Genomic DNA, 8,388 nt, shown 5'->3' with positions numbered 1-8,388 from the left:
ATCTCTACTGTGTGAAGAGGACTTAAAATTTTAGGGTAGATTTCACTGGAGAGTGATAGGGAAACAGTCTAAATTCTAGGAAGAAGGAACAATACGTGAAGGAATGGAGCTGAAGAACTGCAAGAGATGTTTAGGAAATGGCAAGAAGTTTGACTTTAATGCTAGGCTTCCAAAAAAGAGATGGAAGGAAAGTGACGGGAAAAATCTTTCGCTGGGACCGGTTATAAAGCTTGGCTGCTGTTCCAAGTCCAACTTGTTCCACAGACTGTAGAATTCTTTAGTAGGGGAGTGGTTGGAGCAGATAAACAAAAAAATCGCCAGACCCCTGAGTGTTTTTAGGTGGGGATGTTGGCTTTGTATCTCTGGCGTACATTCTTGGGATGTTTTGGAAGGTTTTTGCAAATGTCCTGTTGGGTGGCACTGAGATGGTTGTTTCTTTAAATGACTTAGCTCTGCCTTAGTGAAGATCTTTTTAAAAGCAGACCGTTTTCTGACATTCTGTTTTCTGCAACTGCTGTTGAAGAGGGGCAAAGCCGAGCCAGGCTCTTGTAGAACACTTTCAACACGAGACAAGTGGTTTTGTGTGTTTCTGTCACAGTTTTACAGTGAGGCCATTCAGTACTCAGAACTGAGAAGATAACATGGCACGCTTATTTAATAGTGTTCTATTTGCTCTTCTATTTTGCCCAGTCATTAAATGGTGTTAGAATTGAGAATTAGGACTCTCTTTCCTCACCAAAGAAAAACACAAGTGACTTGTTGACTACAAGATTTACTCTCACAGATATTTCCAGAGTAATATGAAATCCCGGCCAAGTATCTGCAGAAAAAAGCCAGCGACATACGCTCCAACCTCTTTTCCTGAGTGCAGCTCCACAGCTACCTCTCCATGCCCAGAAGGACATCATAAATTATTTCTAATTTATGAAGAGCCCAGTCGTGTACTTCACCCTGCTAGTTGCTGGTGTTTGTCATCTACACACTGTGAGCTCCCTTCCTCAGTGCATACAGAGACTTTTTCAGATCATCCATAGGACAGAACGTTGAGAATTTTTTCCCTAGGACTGGCCCAGCCAAGAATTAAGGAGGGAGAAGACAGAAGATTCTTGTCCCTCAGGGTTTTGCCACAAGCCTTTCTCCCAAATCGAGGACTGGGAAGGGGCAGAAACAATACCGTTGTCATGATTAGCTTATTTTCTTTTATTTTATTCAACAAATACACATATTTTTACAAAGCCAACAGCCTGTAAGTAAACGCTGGGGACACAGCAGTAAGCAAAACAGAATTTTGGTTCTCAACGAGATGATACTTCCATATGTTAAGAGGTGATGATGGGTTTTGCCCGAAAAGAAGAGATAAAGCTGGGAAGGGGAATAACCATTCTATAACAGAAGTTCAGGGAAGGGACTTCTACTAAGGTGACCTTTGAGCAGAGACTTGTGGGACAAGATGGAGTGAGTCTAGCAGGTGTCTGGGGAGATGGCCTCCTGGGAAGGACAGAGGCCACCATGCAGGGGCCACGCCTCAGGGGAGAAGCAGCGGGGCCCCAAGGAATTGAAGCCGAAAGCCAGAAGGGAGTGTTTAGGAGCCAGGCACATGATAGGAGGGACAGCCTAAGGTGCTGCGGTGAGTTCAGAGATTATTGGAAGTGAGATGGGCAGCCTTGGGAAGTTTTGGGAAGATTAGCAGAGTATAAGCATGAAGTCAGAAAAATGCAGGGCAGTGCTTCCTTCACTTCCCAGAGAGAATTAGAGTGTGCACTGTTGTTATCAGAATTGAACTGTCAAAACGTCAATTAGCCCAATGCAGAGTGATGCAGAAATCATGGCTTTGTTTGATCTTGGTATAAAAAAGCTCTTATGCTTTTCCAACTGGGATAAAAGTGACAGGCCATGGGCCATTTATTTACTCGACTGGTGGTAATACTTTTCATGGAGACACCTTAGCTACTGTATTCAGCTACATTCAGCGACCCGTGCCCCACTAGCGTCTTCTCTGGTAGTATCTTGGTTATGCTGTAGCTGTGGTGCATAGATCGGTGCATAGATTTCTGTGCATAGACTGGTGTGAGCTTCAAAGTCAAAGAGCAGCTGGTGGGATACTTGGGATCAGATTCGAGCAGGCTGCAGTAACAGCAGGCTCTCAGTGATGACCTGGAGCCGACGGATGCCGTTTTCTGCTCACAAACAACTGACTCTAGTCCACAGCTACAGAGAGCTTGGGTTAGACTGATCTGCAGAAGTTACAGGGCGTGCGATTTGACTCATTCTCTGGATTACCTTCCTCAAAATGAGGGTGATTGACACTGAAGTGGGCTATGCCTTAAAGTGAGCATCTTCCCTCTGAATGATTTTAAGCAGGTGAGCACATCTCAGGAGTATTCTGAGATAGCCCCTACTTTGTGCAGTGTGTTGGACTAGAATGACCTCTCAGATTCATTGCAATGCAAACTCCCTCTGAGCCCATGGAAAAGTGTCCAGTGAATGTGCTCTGCAAACATGCAGGCACTATATAAACAAGAGGCAAATATTTTAAAAGGTGAAGAATGAGATACTTGTACTGCTGTGAGAGCGGTGGTTGGAATGTTGTGCCCCAGCAACATACTTTCCGTGCTCAGTCGCCTGCAGTTTGTTCTCATTGGCCCTGTACACAGGTATCTGCATTGTGTGTTAAACATGCTCTCAGCCAAAGACCAAACAAATAGCCAACGGCATTTTCCTATCAGAGCCTGTTTATAGGAATTAGAGCAAAAGAACAAAGCTGTTGGTTTTGATTCTTGGCAGGAAGCCAAGGCTGCTGCTTCAAAGCTCCAGGGTTTACAAGGAAGAAAAGGGGAATTTTAGTTTACAAGGAAGAAAGGGGAATTTTAGCTTAGACTAAATTAGAATTTAAGCAAAAGAAAACTCAAAACTAAAACTAAAGAAACCTCCGGGATCCATAATGGAAAGGCAGAATAAGAAACACGGTATGTTCCAGGCTATCAGATGATTTTTTAGTGCAAGAATGAACGTTTTTGAAAGGTGCCCAAAGCAGAGATTACAGACAACCTCAATTAATGATACAGGATCACACAGCATTTGAGCTTTATGAATTGTCCTTAGCGATCCTTGAATTTTGTCCCTTATTTTACAGATAATGGATTAGAGGCCCAGGAACTCAAAGTGACTGCCCAGGGTCACTCAACTAGTTGTAGGAATTCAAGGACTAGAATCCAGGACTCCTGGTAGCCATTTGGTGTTTTGGGTAATTTTAAAGAAGCAGCAAACAAGTAAAAGTTTTGTTTCTTATGAGCAAAGGGCCGATTAGGAAGACAGCCACAATGATTGAATTCTGAATTGGCTGTCCATTTGATTTGCGAGAATGTGGCCTGATCCCTAGGCCAGAGGCACTTGCTCTTGAAGTTGCTACCTTCATCCTTAAGTTTAGGGCAGAACAGCCGTGAATCTCTGGGCCTGTCCCCAGGAATGGAGTCCAAGACAACTGTTGGAGGAGGTCTACAGAATCCTGCCACTCCTCAGAGCCGAGTCAAGCATGAATGGGTTTTACAATCCCTGGGAGGCTACAGTGGTCAACGTCCTTCTAAAGCACCTGCAAAATCCCAGCAGTGTCCCACCTGTCATTGTGGGTGTTCTTTGGCTTCCTGCATTGATAAGAGTTCTCTCCTTTTGGACCAGAGGCTGAACAAATTGAAAGTGTATTTAAATAACAGCACTCTTTTTACATAATAGAACTCCCAGTTAAAAACAACAAAAAACAAACAAACAAAAAAACTCTTTGCCTGGTTAACTTTTTTCACTAAAATCACTAACCTTTAAGTGAGCTGTTGTTACTTGCTTCTGGAAGGCACGGGAAGAATGGAGTGAGTGAGGAATCTAAAGAAAGGGCGGGAAGCCTTCTGTGTATGTCTCCTTTTAAACCCATAAGCTGTTCATTGTCCTTCTTTTGACCATATATTCATTCATTCACTCATTTTCCTGTTTGTTTCTGTTCTGATTCTATCCAAAAAAAGTTTGACAAAACTTACAGTAAAGAGCTTATATATTGTACATAAAATATAAAGTCAGGTTTTAGAGAAGGAGGAAACAGATTCCATCCATGAATTGTCATATGAAGTCTGTGTCAGATATCCAGTTTTACTCTGATCTTTCTAGCAACCAGGATTTAAAAAGGAATACACAATTTCTAGTTATCAGAAAGGAAAAAAAATCCAGGTTCTTCGAGAAACTAAGTGTCGCTATTCTGTGGTGCATGCAATTAGCAAACACTTATGGAAGACTTTCATGTACTTACTACAAAGCTGGCTGCCCAGGGCACATCCTCCCACCCTGTCTCCTATCAGTGTCCTTGCTTGAGGCCCTGGAACCTCTGAGCAAACATGTTCTTAGTGTTATCACAAATGTCTTCTTAGTGTTATCACTTGCTCCCTTTGGATGTGTCAGAGCCTGGTTTGGGGTAATGGCTTTAGTTTAGTTGAAATGATGTTGTCTAGAGTAGTTCCAGGATTTGCAGATTATAAGGCCAGGAGCAGGAATCGGGGAGCGTCAGAAATCTCATGCTACTGTAGCTGCCTGTTCTCTAACAGTGTAGCTTTCCTGCTCTTCAAAGTGCTCTAGACTCCTTATCTGGCCCTTCGCTGCTGTGTCGAAGTACATTTTTGAACAGAGGGTTTGGAGGAAATAGAGTTCTGCAGAACACACTTTGGGAAATGTTCACTCAGGATTAGTAGATGACATGACCACGTGTTAATTTTACGCACCTTCTTGGCCCCTGAAAGTGAGGAATGGACTTTGCAGTTGCATGGACATGTAGAGCACAGGATTTAATACTATACACACTCAAGGAGAACACTGCTAAGCTCCCAAGCCCCAGTTCGAAGTGCTACCAGGAATTTACATTTCTTCCAGAAGAAGAAAGAATCAATATTAAGATCCCCATGACTTTACATGTCTGTGAAAACTGATTATTATTGTTATTATTTTTTTTTCTGAGATGGAGTTTCGCTCTTGTCGCCCAGGCTAGAGTGCAATGGCGGAATCTTGGCTCACCGCAGCCTCTGCCTCCTGGGTTCAAATGGTTTTCCTGCCTCAGCCTCCTGAATAGCTGGGGTTACAGGTGCCCACCCCTATGCCCAGCTAATATTTGTATTTTTTGGAGATGGGGTTTTGCCATGTTGGCCAGGCTGGTCTCGAACTCCTGACCTCAGGTGATCCACCCACCTCAGCCCCCCAAAGTGCTAGGATTACAGGCATGAGCCACTGTTCCTGGCTGAAAGCTGATTATTCTTAATTGCCTTCTCCATCCTCCTAAGACCTGGGGATTGTCAGGTAATATACCAGAACTCTCCAGAATTAGTGAGAATGCAGGAGAAAGAGTTATAGAAATATGATGTGTTGGGCTTTTGTAATAGATGGAGTGAGAGAGAAAACACTAGAAAATAATTCATTTTCCTGGAATACAAATGGGTTACCCAGAATATTTACTGAATGTTTATGGTTTTTTTTTAATGTAAGCATACATATCTTCTACATACACTGCATATCCATAGAATCGTATGTTTTAGAATGCGACATTTCTAGCTTCAACGTTAGAAGCAGCCTTTATGCTCTCTAGCTGGCATGGAATAATATGTCTGGAAGCCAGGCCAAAGGTGGCCATTTGAAAGACCAGGGATGGCAGCTGGACTTCAGATCATGAGCTGCAGCCATTTGCTCTTGTCATAGCTGTGTTGATTCAACTCTGATCATGTGTTTTGTTAAGCAACTAAGAAAACGAGTTTGAGCCCTCATGTGAGCAGAATAAATTGTGCTCAATTCTACTTGGAATGTTTTCATAATTATCTTAAGGAATGACTTGATTCTTACTTGTGCTTGTTCTTTTGAAAGTATTAGAAAGGAAGATATCCACACGACAAAGTAGAGAGGAGCTGATAAGAAGGGGAGTTCTTAAGGAATTGCCTGATCAAGGTGAGGAAATTAATCATACATTTTAAATATTTTGGTCCTTCATTCTTTGGTCTTTCTTTTGTTTTCTTTTGAAATTTAAAATGATCATGGTCTTTGTAAGGTAAAGCAGTGATTATTGCATTCCAAGAGCCTTGCTCCCATTGGTGATGCCTTTGTGAGCTGCAGAGAATCTGAAGTATTACAAAATTCTAGTGACTTTCCTGGTGAATCCGTCACCATATGTCATTCTAAACCTAAAACTCTGCAAAGGTACATCCGAGGCCGATACAGATGAGATACAAGTGCTTATGGCTCCTTCTCTTCTCTATTCTTGAGCTTCAGTCTTTCTATTCACATGAAACTCATGTGTTTGAGTAAATGCAAAGTTTTAGCTTGGTTCATGCTATTTTGTTTCTTAAGACTACCAATAAAGCAGAAGAGAGAAGGCACACATACCTCTTGTCCTTTGCACTCTATAATAACACTGAAATGTACAATCAATAAAGCATGAACAGGCAAACTAAACTAACCTGCTTTCTGCCTTCTCTCAAGTAATTTTGCAGTATTGTTCTCTTTTCATTTCTCTGAATCTTTCCCTAGCAATGATTATTTCTAATTTTTTCCCCTATCTCTGATCTTCGCTTTTTTTCTCTATCCTCCCAAGGAGGAACTTTGTTCAGAAAAGACAAAGATCAGATAGAAACTGGTACTGACCCTCAAAAGAAGACACTAACATTGGTTATTTCTCCAAATAAATAATATCTAATCATTTTCATCGCTTCCACTATTAAATTTAAAATTAAAGGACATTTTGTTGCAACATTGTTGATTTATCTCATGCCTCCCTTCACCTCACATTTACTATAATAATAAAGTGTTATTATTGTACTTTTATGGGAACAAATAAAATGCTATTAATTTAGAATTGAAATTGAAATTGAAATAATAATACAGCTGTTTTCCTGATGTATGTTCCTTGCAAAGGACTTAACATTTTCGGCATTCACTATTTGTAAATCAAAATGACATGCTTTTCCAGCATCTGAATCATTCCAGAGTGGAGCTGGAAAATGCTTTCCTGTTTTCTCCCGATTCAAAGAAAATAGGGAACTCTGGAGTGAATAGTAGCATTTTCTTAAGCCCTCGCTATTTTAGGTATTTTACTTCAATTTCTGACCTGTCAAACTTTTCTTACTCTACTTTATGAATGAATTTTATGTTTTCCCTGTTTTCTATTATTTTGAAGCTACTTATTTCCTGTTTGAGACTTTTAAGAGTTAAAATGCATATTTCTAACTTTTGAAACTTAAAGGTAGACTTGCAATATCAAAATTAAGCCCCTGTCCAATGTCTCTGAAGGCAATAGAGAAATAATACACCCATTGAAAGCTTAACACTGGGCCATCAGCTTTATGGGATGGGCCAATGCACTTATTAGGCATCATTTATTTAGAAATATTTTAAAGAAAGTACAAAATGGAAAATTTTATGATTGAAACTGTTCATGGGTTTAAAGGTGANGCAGCCTTTATGCTCTCTAGCTGGCATGGAATAATATGTCTGGAAGCCAGGCCAAAGGTGGCCATTTGAAAGACCAGGGATGGCAGCTGGACTTCAGATCATGAGCTGCAGCCATTTGCTCTTGTCATAGCTGTGTTGATTCAACTCTGATCATGTGTTTTGTTAAGCAACTAAGAAAACGAGTTTGAGCCCTCATGTGAGCAGAATAAATTGTGCTCAATTCTACTTGGAATGTTTTTCATAATTATCTTAAGGAATGACTTGATTCTTACTTGTGCTTGTTCTTTTTGAAAGTATTAGAAAGGAAGATATCCACACGACAAAGTAGAGAGGAGCTGATAAGAAGGGGAGTTCTTAAGGAATTGCCTGATCAAGGTGAGGAAATTAATCATACATTTTAAATATTTTGGTCCTTCATTCTTTGGTCTTTCTTTTGTTTTCTTTTGAAATTTAAAATGATCATGGTCTTTGTAAGGTAAAGCAGTGATTATTGCATTCCAAGAGCCTTGCTCCCATTGGTGATGCCTTTGTGAGCTGCAGAGAATCTGAAGTATTACAAAATTCTAGTGACTTTCCTGGTGAATCCGTCACCATATGTCATTCTAAACCTAAAACTCTGCAAAGGTACATCCGAGGCCGATACAGATGAGATACAAGTGCTTATGGCTCCTTCTCTTCTCTATTCTTGAGCTTCAGTCTTTCTATTCACATGAAACTCATGTGTTTGAGTAAATGCAAAGTTTTAGCTTGGTTCATGCTATTTTGTTTCTTAAGACTACCAATAAAGCAGAAGAGAGAAGGCACACATACCTCTTGTCCTTTGCACTCTATAATAACACTGAAATGTACAATCAATAAAGCATGAACAGGCAAACTAAACTAACCTGCTTTCTGCCTTCTCTCAAGTAATTTTGCAGTATTGTT

At 40.7% G+C, this 8,388-nt stretch overlaps 1 protein-coding gene across 1 annotated transcript in view; it reads left to right on the top strand.

Annotated features, from left to right (window-relative positions):
• The first annotated feature begins 5,921 nt into the window (after positions 1–5,921).
• Positions 5,922–8,388, top strand: part of PHACTR2 (phosphatase and actin regulator 2) — a 64,357-nt gene continuing 61,890 nt past the window's right edge. Inside the window, exon 1 of the mRNA XM_017870772.1 lies at positions 5,922–5,964. The gene's annotated coding sequence lies outside the window, so the exon portion shown is untranslated. The remainder of the gene's footprint in view (positions 5,965–8,388) is intronic.

This window comes from Rhinopithecus bieti, unplaced genomic scaffold (assembly GCF_001698545.2).
Source record: "Rhinopithecus bieti isolate Rb0 unplaced genomic scaffold, ASM169854v2 scaffold_1063, whole genome shotgun sequence".
NCBI lineage: Eukaryota > Metazoa > Chordata > Mammalia > Primates > Cercopithecidae > Rhinopithecus > Rhinopithecus bieti.
This window is presented reverse-complemented; position numbering and strand designations above follow the sequence as displayed.